Raw genomic sequence first — 18,215 nt, forward strand, 5'->3', positions numbered from 1 at the left:
CGGAAAAATTTAATTTTTTTTTGCATTATGCACCATTTGTAGTTTTATATCAAAATTGATTTAGTAAAAAATAAAACTATGACATTTCTGACAGACACTTCAATTTTATATATTTGTATAGGTGTATATTGTATACTAATTTGGGTAGTGCTCTGAGGAATTGTTTGAGATGATCCCCTCATCTCTTTTTTATCTTCGCACCTCCGCCATCGGAGCAGAGTTCATCCATATCATCTGGAACCGCTGTGTTCATCGACAGTGCGTTTCCAGAGGCCTTTTTTGCCACGTACCATCTTGCTATAGAATGAGCTCCCCGCCACGGTGTTTCCCAAGCGCTATGACATGTTCTTCTTTAAAAGAGGCTTGTGGAGAGTATTAAGCGGTAGGCAGCGGCTTGGCTCTGCCCCTGGAATTGCTGAAGTCCATGGGCGACGGTAACCACTCACCATTGGGTGGGCCCTATGCTCGTTTGCCTACAAAGGCGAAAACAACAAAATAGAACAATCATTAAAGAATGCGCCATTTGTCAAATGTTACACTTATTCTAGGCCAGATTAGGCTGCGAACATTTTGCAATGCCTGTAGGTTTATTTCGAAAATATTTGCCTTCATTCAAACGAAACAAAACGTAGGTCTTATAAAGACAATTTTGATTGAACAATTAGAAGATAATTCAAATTGCGAGAGTGTGAAGTGCTCTCCGCCTATGACAAAAAAAAAACAACTGAATTGCCAGTAACGATTTCATTCATGTCTTGTATTTTTTTAAAGTTCCATTTCTATGTTGCCAGCTCTTTTATGTGTCCATTTCTTTCACTACAAAGGCTTTGTTGGATTGCTTCATTTTTATGACGAATGTTAATTTTTATTTTGCCTCAGTTTTTATTAGAATTCTATACTCTAATTAATGTAACTTTAAAAGTACCATTAGTACTTCTTACAATAAATTTTGAATTATATATTTTTTTACCATATTAAATTGTATGGGATGTGAGCTTAGCACATTGTGCACCAAGGGAGTAAAAGAGGGACATTTCCTCCCGCGTCCAAACACGTGGGATGAGATGTCCTACTTTTTCCCGCGGTGCACATACTATTTATCCTACCAGGCCAAAAGTTCGTGGAGTACCGAGCCGAGGTCCAGGGGCGAAACCCTGGTAGGGGGTAGGGGGGGCGGAACCCCCCCCCCCCCCCCCTTCTTCATAAAAACAATTTAACTGTTTTTAATTTTTAAATAAACTACTACTAATTGAATAAGAACTGCCTGAGGGATCATCTTTGTTTAATACTTCACTATTAAATTTTATTGCCTTTTGTTTATTTCACTTTTACACTAAACACAATATTGCAAATTACCCGAGCACAACAATGACGGAGAATTTTAGGTGCGTGAGAGCAGACGCAGTGCGCATGCGCACTTGTACCCAGGGAGGAAAAGTTACACTTTCTTCCCTGTACAACGGGAGGAAAACCGAGCTTTCGGCGTAGGTAGGAGAAAAAATAATTTATTTACCAAAACTTAATAGTATCTACTATTTACTTATATTAATGAGATACTTACATCGGAACTCACTGAAAGTGGGCTTCATAAGACTGGTCATTGTGGCGAATGTCAGGGAAGGCATATCTCTAGCATTGGATGTCTGTGTGCTGATTTTCATGATGATTTAAAATTAATTAAAATTTAGCAAAAATGCAGTCTCTGTAGGGTAGATGTCACAGAATATAAGCCATTTGAGCAAATCCCGAATCGCGCTACTTACATTTGCAAGTACCGAACATGGTTTTTTTAATTTTTTTTATTGCTTAGATTGGTAGACGAGCTCACAGTCCACCTGGTGTTAAGTTGTTATTTGAGCCCATAGACATCCACAACGTGAATGCACCACCCACCTTGAGATATAAGTTCTAAGGTCTCCAGTATAGTTACAACGGCTGCCCCACCCTTCAAACCGAAACGCATTACTGCTTCACGGCAGAAATAGGCAGGGTGGTGGCACCTCCCCCCAGTGAAGGTCAAGGGGCGACCTGAGGGGGTGAGGCCGCGCGGCGCGCTACCAGCACTCTAGCGCGCTGCCGTGGAGTGAATAGAGCGACCGGTCGACGGTGTATCGCGTCCCGACCCGGCAGGCTGGTTCTGGTCCAGCGGGGTATTCCGGGACACCAGCGGCACCGTCTGGGCCGACGGGCTCCCGTACCGAGACGGCCGACGTTTCAGAGCCTTCGATTCGCCTCGAAGGCTCCGTCGGCTGGGCGTCCTTGGGGTGAGCCGCGCCGTCTGGTTGTAGTGTTGACCGCGGTAGCCCCCCTACCTCATCCGGGTTCTGACCTCGGAGGGGATCGGACGTCGGGTGTAAGAGTGCAGGGGAGTCGTTTAGTGGGTGGGTCCTAAAATCCTTGGGCCCGCGGTCTGCTCACAACACCATGCAGATCGTAGGAGGTTCGGCCCTCTACCCGAAAAAAAAAGGGTGGTGGCACCTACCCGCGCGGACTCACAAGAGGTCCTACCACCGTAAGGACCGTTTGGACAGTTGGTGTGGCGTGCAATGCAACTCGCTCCCCGAAAGACGGAAAGTATTTTGTTTTCCCAAAATAATGGTTTATTTAATTAAGATTCCATATAATAGCTTTTCGATTTGCTTTGATCTCAGTGCACAATTGGTTCAATATTGTTTTCCATCAGGCGAACGAGTTTAAAATCATCAATAACATGTGCTCTTGTCAGATTCATTCAGAGCACTCAAAGCTGTTTCGCAAAGAGGATAACGATGGTAAATAAAAAATAAAAATTACATGTGTGCAATTCACACGTGGTAGAAGTGAAACCTTCCAAAATTAAAATACAATTATCCTAAACGTCTTAACTATATGTAAAATTTTGTCATTAGTAAATAATTGTAAGGTAGCACCCTCTGTGAATTGATATTTTAATTTCACGTATAATCCTAAATTAAAATTCACTACAAGAGCTTTCATACACACGTTAGTATTAAAAAATCTCACAGATGGCGCTGTATTAAATAGTATGTATATTTCTGTCTCATTCTTTGCTGGCTTCATCCTACACATTTTTGTATTTGTGTCTCTTACCTGTCGTTTTTTCCGTTGCATCCGGTTTGAAATCACAACGATTCTAAAGAAGTTTTCACTTCAAAAAAAAAAAGAGTCAACAAAAACATTAACTCGCAACGAGAGAACATCGTAATTGACGAAACGTTCCGACCTAAAATTTAACGTAAATTAAAATTTATTCACCCGACTGTACGGTACGGTCGCTCACAAAAATAAAAACAATAGAACCGAACACCGAAATAATCCCGCTTCGTTTCGCTACGAAGCTTAAATCGTTTGTAAAGAGGACTGGAATTCGTCCAAGCATGAAGTTAATTTTTCACGTTACTAAAAGCCTCCTCCGACTCGCGATGCTACGAATTGTTAAATGAAATGCTACTTACCCCTTTGCCGCGACAGTTAATTTAAGACAATAGTGTTTAATTTCTTAAGTAGGCTAAAGTGTTTCGATTCTTTTAAACGATAATAGACAGTTTGAGTTGTTAGCTAGATTTAAACATTTTTAGAACACTTACGGCTTTATTTCGTATTTGATTACAAAACAAGCCTGATTACTTATGCGGGATGTACTTCTTCATATCTCATTTGTGGTTGTTTTGGCATCCATAACGCAAGAGGCATTTTTTCTGGGCCGGGGTCTTACGAGGTACCCACGCCTAAAGGATGCGCGGAGTATGCGGGACTCGGTATTTAGTGTCCTGCCCACTAAACAACTCCCATGCATTCTCGGCCATGCATCCGATCATCCCTGAGGTCAGAAGCCTGGGAAGGGATAAGGAGGTTACCGTGGTCAATACTGCAACCAGACACATGACCAACGACGCCCAGCCGATAGAGCCTTTGAGGCGAAACGAAGACTTTGGAACGTCGGCCATTTCAGTACGGCGGAGGAGGCCATCCCAGTTTGGCATAATTTTTTTTGGCGTATGATCTCGTTTTAATATATAGCGCAGTTAAATTTATAAATACAGTTCACGTCCTAGTCGCAATAAGAATCATCTTGTAGCTTACAGATAAGTTAGTTCCTGGAAATTACTACAGTTACTGCTATATAGATTCTATTGGAAGTTTTAATGTAAATAATATGCCAATCATTATTATTATTAAATAATAAAGACCATCCTGTCATTATTACTTCTACCGAGAAGAGATCGTCTTTTTGGGTTGAAAAGGTAGGATAGCCGTTTTACAATAAATATTGAGTAATGTAAGTGAAGGGATCTATGTTGCTATGTATGGATATGAATATATAACACCAGGTAAGCGTTGACGAATGCAAGAAAAATAATACTAGACTATTGCAGCTTTATCAGTTAACTTACCCCGGTAATTGCCAAGGCAAGTTAAAATTACCAGGATGAAGCTTAAAAAGTTAAAGCAACTATTTCTATTGTGTTCTTTTGATAGATTATTCTTGTTACCTAACTAGTTGCGGCCAGCAGCCGTATAAAGAAAAGGCAATCAAAATAATTTACTTTGTACCCAATTGTTCGTTAGCTTGGAAATTGATGAAAAGCTAATTTGAATACTTGAATTCGTCGGAGTTCTCCTTTGATCGATTTCAAATTGTTTTACTTTTGTAAATGGCGGGTAATTGAATATTAAAAGTTATTGCAGCGAATCGACACTTTCGGAAGCAAAAATAGAACTTCGTCAATTAAGTTAAGGTTCAGTTTGTTTTGTGATAGAGCCCTACGGGAAATAGGGTGTAGGAGAAGCGAAATATAATTTACAATATTGACGCTGTGTATCACATTACATTTGAATTTACTCTCACAAAATTGTATAGGATATTCAATGATGTTACAAGTATTGAAAAGTGTCTATAACTGAATGTGAATAGCTATTGATTAAAACGAAATATTTTGTTACACGTACTCTTTAACGTTAAGTGACGAAATAGTCAAGAAAGAAGTTTTGTCATAAAAATCAAACCCGCAAATATTATATTCTGCGTAACTACTGGTATTAGGGCATCTAACTAGGCTAGGTCTAACTCTTCGGACTACCACCCTTCCTATTGCTGCGGTGAAACAGCAATACGTTACGGTTTGAAGGACGGGGCAGCCGTTGTACTGTAATAATTGAGACCATAGAACTCATATCGCAAAGTGGATACCGGCATTTACGTTGGTGATATCTATGGGCACCGGTAACCACTGAGCACCAGGAGGGCTGTGAGCTCGTCAATCCGTATAAGTAATAAAAAAAAGTGTGATAAATTGGAAACAGTTAGACAGATAATAATGACAGATAAAAGATAACAATCAGCGTAAATTCACACAAAACAATCGGTAATTTCTATGTTGTCTAAAAATATACACTAGGTAATTTTCTATATTTCCACCAATATCGGATATTTGAATAATGACGACGACAAAATTGTAAATTATAAGAAAAAATTAAAAAAAAATTAAACTTCAATTTCCTAAATTACAGATAGACAATATCTAAGATTATCCGCGTTGATCCTGTCTATCTCTGGCGCTACGTACTTATGCATTTTTATTTGAAGGGTGAGGCAGTTGCTGTACTAATTAAGATGGAATTTCGACTTAACATTATGTTTCAAGGTGGGTGACAGTGATGGCTCCATTTACCACTTAATTTTAAGTGAGCCTTTTTTTTTTTTTTTTTTTTATGATTGATAGTTTACTGGTGGCCCGAAGGCCTTTCCAGTTTCACCAGGACAGGTGGGCGAGCAAAGGCTCAGCTAAGAGGGGCGGGATTAGCTAACAACTGCCCGAGCGCCTCCGAAGGAGACCTAACAACTCAAGAGCAATTGCTTCGCGAATGAATCTACTACCGGATCGGAATCGCGACCCGCTGAGAAGATCCGGCGAGAAACTCAGCGAGCTGATTCATGGGTTAGGTTGCACGGCGAACTCTTTGTCGAGTTCGACGAGTACGGTTACCGAGGTCCCTAAGTCTGCTCCTAGTGTTAGAGCTGAAGGCGTCTAATGCAAAGGTTATTGGATCTGATGGATCCGTAAGAACGTGTCTAGGGCGTCGACGGTGACTGGCTCCTGCGTGATCAGGATTCGGGGAGTAGTCAGCGGCGGCAACGATAAGGCGATTATCATGACGCATAGCCTTATCGAAGTACCGTTCCGACGCTGACTTCATGTATTTCTGGATTGATTCGAGGCCCAGGTCGTCGTGTAGGTCAACGTTCCTCACGAACCACGGAGCTCCGACGGCTAACCTGCAAAAGCGGGATTGTAGAGATTGGAGAGTGTCTATGTGTGTGCGGGCCGCGTGAGCGAACACCACACTCGCGTAAGTCATGACGGGCCTTATGCAAGTTTTGTAAAGTGTCACCTTGTTCCGAAGGGACATTTTACTCCGCTTACAGATCATGGGGTAGAGTCTACCGAGAATAAACGCGGCACGGTCACGGACTGATTTTATATGCGGGCGGAATGTCATCGATGCATCCAGGGTAACGCCCAGGTACTTGACCTTCCTGGCCCAGGGTATGGGTTGTCTAAAGAGAGTAATCGGGGGTGTGAGATTCCTCCTCCTAATTCGGGAGGAAATCCGTGTGGAGCTTCCCCTCTGAAATAGCACCGCAGTACTTTTCGCTGGGTTGATGTCTATGCGCCATTTTCGGAACCACTGTCCTAGGGCTAGGGCTGCGCTCTGAAGCTTCTTCGCGATTAGGGACTTGTTTCTACTGGAATAGTAAACAGTCGTGTCGTCGGCGAATAAAGCTAAATGGGTCGGCGGCGACCGGGGAATATCGTTAACGAATAAGCTAAATAGGAGGGGTGAGAGGACAGAGCCTTGCGGGACTCCAGCTGTGAGAGGTCGTGGGGAGGAGCGGGTTCCCTCGACTCGATATCGAAAAGAGCGGTTCGACAAGAAGTCCCGTATGATGAGCACGAGACTATCTGGCACGCCCATGTTGAATAGTTTGAAAATCAAACCGTTGTGCCAGACTTTGTCGAACGCTTTTGCGACGTCGAAGAAGAGAGCTCCCGTGTATAACGGTTTTGGTCGATTAAGCCCCACAAGAATATGCTCCGTGAGGCGGTGCACCTGTTGAACGCATGAGTGATTTGTACGGAATCCGAATTGTTCATCGATGAGAATGCCCTTTGATGAGACGAAGTCTCTGAGGCGTTTGTAGAGCAGACGCTCATAGAGTTTGCCTAGAGACATGAGGAGGCTAATCGGGCGATAGCTCGTCGGATGATTTTTTGGTTTACCGGGTTTATGTATGCCGATAACGTCCGCTTCTTTCCACACCGCGGGAAAGATACAGTTCGCCATAGCGGCATTGAAAATAGATGCCAACATCACGATGAGTTGGACGGGTAGAAGTTTAATAACGCGGTTGGATATACCGTCGGAACCGGGAGCCTTGCGGGGACGTAGGTCTTTGATCAAGTCTTTAACTTCCATCGGGGTGACGGGTGGTAACGCATCCGAGGGTGGCAAGGAGGCTCTGCGTTCTACCTCACTGTCTACTAATTCTACATGAACAGGGTCCACGGATTGAGTGCTGGGCGTGCACTGGGTTTGCAATGTATCGGCCAGCAGCTCTGCTTTTTCGTCATCATCGAACGCTGCGGGTTGGCCTGAGGGGCCTACGAGGGGGGGCATAGTTACTACCGTATCCGATTTGAGAGTACGAGCTAAGCGGTAGTAAGACCTTTGGGAGGGCGCGAGTCCTTCTAAGAAATCAGACCATCTGGCATCTTTGACTTCAGCGATGCGAGACTTTACGTCGCGTTGTAGGGCACGCATTCGAATACGATTTTCCGCGGTAGGATACCTGTCGTAGGCGCGTATCGAGGCGTTCTTAGCTCTAAGAAGTTCCCTAATATCGTCGGACAATTTGAAGCGGTGAAGGAAGTCCTCCGCTACAACTTGTTTCGATGACCTATCTAATGTCGAGGTGATGTGTGACGTTAAGATGTCTATGGCTTCAGCGGTATCCTGAGGAGACGGGGTAGAGTCCGGGCTAAACGGGAGCGATGGTGGATCAGATTCAGCCAGGCTGATGCCCAGCGTGTGCCAATCCACCACAGTCCTCGTGACGGGAACGGAATCGGGAGCGCGACCGAGCTTCATAACGACGGGACGGTGGTCTGAATCTAACTCTGAAACTACTTCGATCGAGTGTAAGCGCAGAGTTACGTTTTTTAATAACGCTATGTCGAGTATGTCCGGGCGATGCGCGATATTTAGCGGGTAGTGAGTCGGGGTTAGCGGAGCGACGATATCGAAGGCGAGATCATCGACTAACGCGTCAAGCCGCCTGCCATTCGGAGTTGTGGTGTGTGAGTTCCACCTGATGTGTTTACAATTTAGGTCGCCCGCCAGAATGACAGAGCTCCCCATGCCGAGCAGCGCCTCGATATCACTGCTTAGAACGATCTTATCCGGTGGAAGATAAACGGACGCGATAACGATCGGCGCGTGTCCCGTCAGTGAGATTCGGCACACTGATGCTTCGATATTAGCGAGCGCGGGAGGATCGAGCGGGACGCAATGCAGGGCTCTTCTATAGTAAATGACGGTACCACCACCACGAGCAGAGAGCCTGTCGTTCCTGACCATGTTATAGTTCGCGATTTTAGGGTCACGGCGCGCGGGCTTAAGTAGGGTCTCCTGCACTAAAAAGATATCAATTTGATGGTCACGCAAAAAGTCAGAAACCTGATCACGTTGATTTGCGAGACCGTAAGCGTTAAAAAATCCTATCGTTACGGATAGGGGCTTTATTCTACTTATGTACGCCATTGATTACCGGCGGAGTGAGGGGAGGACGTACGTATTTAATGACGCGTATACGTCGGCGTATTCTTGCACAACGGCGATAAAGTGTTGTGCAGTGGAGGCAGCGCGAATGGCGTCGCCCAAAGCGTTAACGCGCTCAAAGTTGATCGACTGAAAGAAGTCGATCGCTAAAGCGAGATTGTCGGACGCGGTCGGAGGGCAAGTCGCGGGAGAGGGACGAGTTGCAGGGGCGGGACGAATTGCGGAGGAGGGAGTTGTAACCGTGTTCGTGTACGGCAGCGGTTTCGCCCAAGCCGAGACACTGGGCACCGGCGCCGGAACGAACGCTGGCTTAGCCTGCGACACAGAGGGTGCCGAGGCTTTGATGTCTGGGCCGGAAGCTCGGAGGCGGTTTTGGCGGGCGACGCGGCGATTTATTTTCGGGGCTCGGGGGCATCCGCGGTAATTTGCGGGGTGACCCTGTGTTTGACACAGGACGCAGCTAGCGGTTCCGTCGCGGTTTTTTGATCGCGAGTGCATAGGGCCGTGGCGTGATCGCCTAAACACTTGACGCTTCGGGGGCGCGCGTGACAGTTACGGGAAGAATGCCCGTATAGTTGGCAGTTATGGCACTGGCTAGGTGTGCCTTTCTTGTGTGGGGTTTTGACGGCGATTCCGGAAAGGCTACAGACCGTTCGGATGTTGAATATTTTCTTACCCTCGGGGGTAGGCTGGAGGGCGACGAGAACCATGTTATATGGCTCCCTTCCGCGACCTGTGTGCATGCGGTATACGGAGTTAACCGGTAGGCCTTGTTCGAGAAAGTCGGCCTTGACGAGCTCGGCATCCAACTCTTTAGGGATGCCACGTATGACGGCACGGAGTTCGCGCTCCTCCTGGAGCGTATACGTGTGGAAACTTATACGCTCCTTACGGAGGTAAGAAGAGAGGGCCCTATGGTCGTCGGGTGTTCGAACCTTAATTTGAATGCCGTTCGCGAGGTTACGGGCATTCGTGAAGTTGATATTTTTGGCCTTAAGGGCCAGGGAAACTCGATCCCAAGCTGCCTTCTCTTGGAGGATTACCGGGGGAGGGGTCTGGGTTTTATTTTGTGCCACCGGACGCGGCGACGGAGTGGCACGGGCTGGAGGCGCAACGGGAGTCTGAGGGCGGGGGCGCGACGCGTTCGCGGCTTTGCTAATTTTAGCGGCCGCGGGAGCTCGAGACTCCGCGGCACGCTTCTTACCGTTTGTACCAGGGTGAATCCATCCGTCGATGAGGCGGGAGCGAGGTCGACCTCCATCTCCGAGTCAGAGTCGGAGGACGAGGAGGCGGGCGCAGGTGACCTACGAGCAGGTGTTTTGGAGGGCACGACGGAGGCTGCGGATGATCGCGCTGCTGGAACGGTGGCCACGGCGGACGACGCAGCAGTTTTACTCGCCAGCATAGGCGACGCGGGAACGGCAGGCACGACGGAGGCTGCGGTGCTCGATGCAGAAGCTTTGCACGCAGGTACAGGCGACGCAGGAGCAGCGAGCTCGGCGGAGTCCACGAGAGGGCTCGCGGTGTGATCGGCCTTGAAGGCCAGAAACTCTGAGGCGAGCTGTGGGTGGCGAAGTCGGAGGAATTCCGCGAATACAGCGTCCATGATCGCTGAGTGCCCAGGTGGGGCGGCCCCGGGTCTTGAAAACACTCGCCTTGCGGCGAGGCCCCAACTTCTCAGACCTGAGCGGTTCTATTGAACACAGGTGGCGATGCGGCACGATTACTACAGGACAAAGAAAAAACACAACAAAACGGAAATAACAAAAAGAAACAGAACAATTAAACACTTCCAGGAAAACAGTTTGTCGGCAGATGTACCACGAACACAGGCCGCGCGAACAATGGCCGGGCTAACAAAAGCCGGGCGAACAAAGGCCGGGCGATCGAGTGGTCGATGAGCACGTCCGCGCGTGACGGGTGCCTCTATCGGAATGTGAGCCATGACTTGTCCTAATAAGCAAATTTAAAACGAATAACCTTTTTTTAATTCGACGACGACGACGACGGTGGACGAGCTCACAGCCCACCTGGTGTTAAGTGGTTACTGGAGCCCATAGACATCTACGATGTAAATGCGCCACCCATCTTGAGATATCAGTTCTAAGGTCTCAGTATAGTTACAACGGCTGCCCCACTCTTCAAATCGAAACGCATTACTGCTTCACGGCAAAAATAGTCGGGTACCTATCCGTGCGAACTCACAAGAGGTCCTACTACCAGTAATTATGCAAATCATAATTTTACGGGCTTGATTTTGATTACGCGATGTTATTCCTTCAACGTGGAAGTCAATCGTGAATATTTGTATCCCTATGTATTGTATTTCCCTATTTACAACTTTTGTCATGTGAAATGTACTTACTACCTTGAATTTGAAAAGGACACTACAATGCAACAGAACGAATTATGATTATAACTACGAATAGAGTTGTCAGTTTCATGCAGTACGAAATAAATTTCATAAATCAACTAGTTATTGCGAGATCTTGCCTAGAGGGTGTTATTTTTACCGCCGTGTCACGTGGTGCCTTTCACAGTGACTCCGCCAATATCAATTTCGTGTTCGATCGTTGCCCGACAACTGTCCGCTCTGAAATGCCTACGTTGACCTCTTTTCGGAACGTAAGCTTGCAACGTAATATGTAGGTACTAACCCAAAACGTAGGCAGGGTTGATTTGACAACGGAGTTAAGATAGCGGCTACTTAAAAAACTATGGAAAGCAGTGGTCGGGTCAAAATTGCACCAAACCCTGTCGATAATAATTTTCTAGTCATAATTTATTAAAATTCTTGGCAGGCATTTTTGGAAGGAGAGCTAAACAGGACTTTGGGTTAGTAAAGAACGATTCTTTGAAATTGGCGTGGTTTTGCAAACGAACCGTGTACCTGGTATTAAACGGGTACCAAATCCAAAAAAATAGCTAGAGAGAATATATCTAAGTACTGGTGGTAGGACGCGATTTGAGCCAACCCGGTAGGTAGGTATCAAAGTCCGGCCTGTTGCGGTCACGAAGCAATCTTGCATTTGGTTTGAAAAGTGTAAAATTCAAATCAGTAGAGATTTTGACCTCATATCTCAAGGTGTCTGGTGGCATTCACGATTGAATATATTCAACGTCCACTTGACACCCAATTCGATAAAAAGTATAATTATAATTGGCAGTATATTTCCATTTTCAAACTATGTGGTATAATTTGCACTCCCTATCGATTCTTATTGATTTGCAACACATATCACAAATAGTCTTCTCAACTAATGTGCTAAAGCTGTTCTGAAATATTATCCCAACGATTCACATTTTGAAAATAGCATTGTCAAAGTAACGTTTAGAGGCATAGTAAAACAATAACGTGTAAAAGTTCTACATAACGATGCGTTACGGTTGCTTCATAAACCCGGGTTGGATAATTGAGCAAAAAGTTTCACAGACACACTCAATTCCGAGCTTAACTCAGAAATCCGGGCGCATCTAAACTCGTGAATACTTTTGTTGAAGCTTCCGTTAGTTCAGCCTGCACCATAAATGATTTCTGGTAATGAAAGTAGCGATGCGTATTTTGGCGTGTTCATGTTTAAAAATGTTCTAGGATTGCTATAGAGACTACAATTGCTAATATGGCCATATGGCTAATACAACTATAGCTATGAAGACAAGATTAGTCAGATCTTTGGTATTATCTATATTGTTATCCGTCACAGAAACCTGGACCCTGAGTGATAGAAAGAAACGTAGGACACACGCATCTGAAATGTGTTGTTGGAGAAAAATTCTCGAAATGTCGTGGACTGATTCTCGCACTAACCAGTTCATTCTTGAAAAATTTAAGATTATTAAGCGTTTCTCCCGCGCGCTATAGTCTCGAACCCTATTATTTTTTTGAAGAAGAAGAATAATTGATAATAATATTTAAAGAACAAAAAATAATAATTGAATGAAATTAAATAGAAAACGAGAAAAAATAAATAAAAAATACATGCAAAACACCCCTGAAACGACAACATGGGCATCGCATGTGTAGTTCTCAAGATAGTGCACTCCTGAGAAGTGTTCACTGGAATGGAACGTAATACCTAGTATTATATTAATTTCATAGATCGGTGGCTGAGTAGACATTGGTATCAACTATGGCGTATACTGTAGTTTTGGAATTTAAAGCTATAAATGAGTAGTTGGGTTTACGGTCCTGCTAGGTTAAGTAGTTATTCGAGTCCATAGACGCCAATAAAAGTGAATACTAACTCTTTGTTTGGAACAAAGATCGGATACCTCAGTAGAATATTTATTTTAAATTGTAGTTCATTAGTATTCGATTTAATAAAATTACTTTTACGATTTTTTATTGTTCTTTGTTTGTTATATTATTTCCGATGGTTAGCCTTTATAGTTTTCGTGATTGGAACACGAAAATGTAAAAATCTAAACGTAGTTATAATTAAGTCTACGACTTGCGAAAAACGAAGAAAATACTATTGTGACATTTAATTTTGAAGTAGTAATTCTCAAAGATTAGTTTCCCGATGTTTCAAATTTCGCCGAGGGCAAGAAAGTTGTCTAAAGAAAAATTTGGAACGAAAAAGTCGTATTCACAAACGATTTCCACGACTAAGAGACATCGTCATGTAATAAAATATTCATAAATTTGTATAATTACTGGGGGTAGGGTGTTCTGTGTTTATGTGGGTTAACTTTTTTTTTTCCTAGCCATTTGTTGGTAGCCTCGAGGGGTTATGCCAGCTTCGCCGAACATTAACGTCGCGCTTATTTAAAGTCGTTTATTTATTTATTTATGTACACACAAAAAAGAAGACATAGTACAGAGTAATAGGAGAATTATGTACAAAGACACTGCTTATTTCTTTAAGAAATCTTTTCCAGCAGACCTGCGAGAGGATTATGAGAATAATAATTAAAAGTGATGAGTGTGTGTAGAACAGCTAAAATAATAAATACAACATGAGAATTATAGTAATGCACATACACATAGCAAATATTGTTAAACTTGAATACAAAATATTATAAGTAACACAGTATAAATACGAAGAGTATATAACAATGATCATTCGGTTGATGAGAGATAGATAGCATTGTTAGACCTTGTATTTAAAAACAGAAACAGACTTGCAAACTTGTTATATGCAATAAAAAATACCCTTACTCCAGTCATCGAACTGAAACACAAGAGTGATACACTTTCTGAGGAAACAGATAGGTTGATGTTACACGTGCGAGTTTACAATACCATCAAAAATATATAAGCGACGATGTATTTCTGCTGTTTTCATTAGCATTAGCAACCTTTAATGATTATTTTCAAATTTGGTTAATACGTTACGAAATAGTGGCATGAACACAAGCCCGTCGCTGGGGGTATTGTGAATGGAGCAAATCGATCGGTCCTGCATCAATTATGAAGGGTTTCCGGCCTTGTTGTTGACAAGTACTCGAACGTGTTGTAGCGAAACTTGGAAATGTCAAGAACGGGATCATCTGCGTTCTATTGTCTTTAACTGTAAGACTATTCTGGGAAACTGCTCGAGATTAAATCGAAGATAAAAATTTTTACGACGACTAATTTAGTAATGTAGCATGTAAGTAATAATTTAAAAATGTTCCCAAAATTATCTCAAACGTTATTGAACGCCAGAACATACGCGCAAGCACGCCAGACCAATAAACAAACCATCTATAACAGACTACAGTCCAGAATTGAATCCAGAATCTGGTCAGAAATCAGAGTTGCCCCTAGATCAATCAGGAGACTTAATTACAATCATTAATAGCTATGATATATATGTAGATAATAATTAAATGAAACGATGAATGAAGTGTAACCGTAGCGCCTTAAAAAGGCAAAGCCAAAACGACATTCAAATGATTCCGAAGAGACCTATTACTTTCATCAAACGATTCTCAACATCAAGATTCTGTTCAAAGCAATTCAACGATCCGAAGCTTGAATAGACATAATCTACGACGGCGTAGAAAACGGAATCAAAATAGCCAATTAAAAAGTTAGCACAGAGGTGAAGCCCCGTGGGGAAGATCGCATTTCGAACAAACCCTCTCTGTCGCTTGTATCAATTACGGGCCGGTCCCAACACAGTTGTTGACAAGCACTCGAACGTGCAGAACGTGTGGTACAAGCCTAGTAATTAATTTTAACTGAGGAAAAATACGGGTGTAATTAATTTAGAGGGAACTGCATCGGGAGGATACGGAGGTTAACTCTAGTCGTATTTGAGCAGTTGAATTCTAAGTTCGTTTGACTATGGAGACCGATTTTAATTGAAATGAAGAGATAGTTATTACTTTTTTATCTATCGATTGGAATTCAAATTTTTGTAATACCTATCGACGGTCTTGTTCACTGACTTTTTGGATTTTTTAATTTTTTCTATTATTTTATGTGCTTAGTGTACTAAACATTTGTAGATTATTATCGCATAAACAATAATTAATTATAAAATATAAACTAAATATTCAAGTTTTAAATTCTGTTGGCTTAAATCAATAATTATCCTCTTGTGATGTTTAATATAACAGTTTAATCTGAGAGGTTGTTCGATTATTATTATCAGAAGGAGGATGTGAATCCGGCGTGATTAAGCTCTATGTTTCCCATTTCTTTATGTTCCATGTAGTAAATGGACCCTAATAATATTTACCCTACCTTAAAATATGTTTTACCAATTAGCTATGTGTTATATGTACATATGTTAAAATTTAATTCATACTTAGATAAACAACCGAGTTGCGATTCCCATGGGCATTTCCAGATTAATCCTCGAAAATTATCTTTAAGCATTGTATGATACATTTTGACATAAAGCGTCGAACTTAGTTGCGATAGTCACTCACCACTCAAATGTACAACGTAATATAAAAGAAAAACAAATCAAAATAGTGCCGTATCATTTTTAACCGAAGGCTGAAGAGCATCTTCGTGGGAAAGAAAGTCATTAGTGGCCAAACAATCATGAGAGTCGGCAGAATTTGAGCCGTGCGCGTTCTTAACGAATCCGGTCTGTTCCGGGACGTGACGGCGGAACCGCGTGCCGGATTAAACAGGTTCAGACTGTAAGTACATGTAACTAACCACAGTACTGTTATGCGTAGAAATTCATTAAGGCTTTCACCGTATGCATTAAGAATGGCTTGAGAACTTATTTCTTGGAGTTAAGATGTTTTTTGCTGATTTAGGTGTAATGACAAGGGTAAGATTTTCCATCGAGCAGGTGAACGCGCTCCGTAGATCATCGGTCCCGATGTTTTTGTCCTGAACTTATATAATGCGATCTATCTTGAAAATTTCGTTGGTGAATTAAGGCATCTGTACAGAAAAGTTTATTAACATTACCAGTTATAAAATATTCCGATAGTTTTATTTGTTTTGTACAACTTAATAAATTATATACACACATTGTAATTCAACTAAAATTTAAAACTATAATCTCTTGAAGTCATTCCTCTGGGTATTCTAATAACATGCACAAAGATGGAAAGCTAATAGTTAAACTTATTAATAATCGACAAATAAAATCTATACCATACGCGGGCTACCATGCCATTGAAGAAAGCTTTACCCATACGATATAAAGTATGTATACTTTACGTGGGCGAAGCTGTAAGCGAAAAGTTAATAGAATAAAACATAAAATACAATAAAAATATTATGAAACCTCGAGACCCGTTAAACTGAATTCGAACTACGACAACATTATAAATGTTTCTCATAAATGCAACTCAGTGCACATGAAATATTTTTCGACATCAATTGAAAACTTTCACGCAATTTAAAGGATTCGTGGATGTATGAATCCTCGGAGACTCCTTGACTGTTAGAAAGCGTGCGATTCGGATGATGCTCATGCAGAATCTCTCATAGACGATCGGTAACAACTTCGAACATAGAATCCCCCGTTAGCTTCCTAGCTCCAATGTAATATCCCCCGGAGTTTAACTTTCATGAAATTAACAAAGTTGGGACTTCGCGCACCGGAATCTCAGCGAACATAAATTGTGATGAAATTTGAAAATAAAAATAGGCCCTCAGAAATTTTAACCGGAGTGGATTGTTTAGTTTGTTGGTAACCGGGATGAAATTAAATTGCCGTTAAAAGTTTAGGGTTCCAATATTGAAGGTGAAAAATTATTTTTTTGGTATTTTAATTTGGTTTTAGTTGTATTTTCGGAACGAAGTTCCTTATGGGACGATGCGGAGGGGTAGCCTAACCGGGAAAAAACGTCCGTAACGTAAGATTTTTATTAGTAATGCACAGTGTACGACGACTTAACTATAACGTACAAAAAATAACATATTTTTTTATCATTCATTGACCACGATCTCAGAGCGTTCGTTTGCGCAATACACCAACTCTTATGCAAACAACCGTGAATGAAGTGTACCACAATAAGTTCGCACGTTACCGAAAGATCGTGGGTTGTTGCGAAGCCTCTAGTTTTATTTTCTTTATACCTCGAATAGAACTTAAAATTAATATTTTTATAATAAGGAACTTCATTCCTATCCCGTGTCCCACGACGCCACACATTTTTTTATGGCTCGGTGCGTTTCACTATAGTATAGAAAAAAACACATTCCAAACGATTTTTAGATCCACGATAACTAAGATGAAGAAAAGAAGTAGTTAATAAAATAAAATAAAATATATATCTTCTAGTTTACGTTTATTTGCACAACCTTTAATTACCAAACATTATCTTCAGAATTGTTCGTATTTGTCCCAAACTATTGTTTGTACCCTTGGCCTGAAGTACGTGGGCTTTTAATTAATTTACCACGATACCAATTAATGAGCTTCTACCCTTCTACTTATTTAAGGACCTTTGTCTCCGAATTTCGTATAGATGGAGCTCGGAAATTACGCTTTGTATAACAGAATAGGTGCTTATTTACTATCAGTTGCCTATATACCTTTTGGGTCTGGTAAAATTTGGTCATTTGTTCCCAGGATTTTGGTGAATGTTAATGGAATTCGGTTTTGGAATGAGCAATTCACGATGAGAGAAACGAAATACAATATATCTCGGCCTTTATATTTAGAAGCCCAGTAGGTCATTGTCCACTGTTATTATTTGTTGAGTTGTATATGTCTCAGCTTTATCGTATCTAATACGCAAAAATAAGGGTATTTTTCGTTATGTAGTTTATATTATTTGAAAACAATTTGTATCAATTATACGATTATCAGGAAAACGAACTTAATTCGTAACTTAATATTGATTCAAATCAACTTCATCATTTTTGTCTAATATTCTGCTGCTTTCGGAAATATTATATTAGGATCGTGTCTTACTTTAGCGACACATAAACCTGATGGTATCATTTCTTATAAAGGATCACGATG

General features: G+C 42.1%; 1 protein-coding gene across 2 annotated transcripts in view; it reads left to right on the plus strand.

Annotated features, from left to right (window-relative positions):
- Nucleotides 1-18,215, plus strand: part of LOC105842037 (TWiK family of potassium channels protein 9) — a 372,737-nt gene that overhangs the window by 202,223 nt on the left and 152,299 nt on the right. The window lies entirely within an intron of this gene.

The sequence above is a fragment of the Bombyx mori genome, chromosome 16, assembly GCF_030269925.1.
Source record: "Bombyx mori chromosome 16, ASM3026992v2".
In the NCBI taxonomy this organism is placed as follows: Eukaryota; Metazoa; Arthropoda; class Insecta; order Lepidoptera; family Bombycidae; genus Bombyx; species Bombyx mori.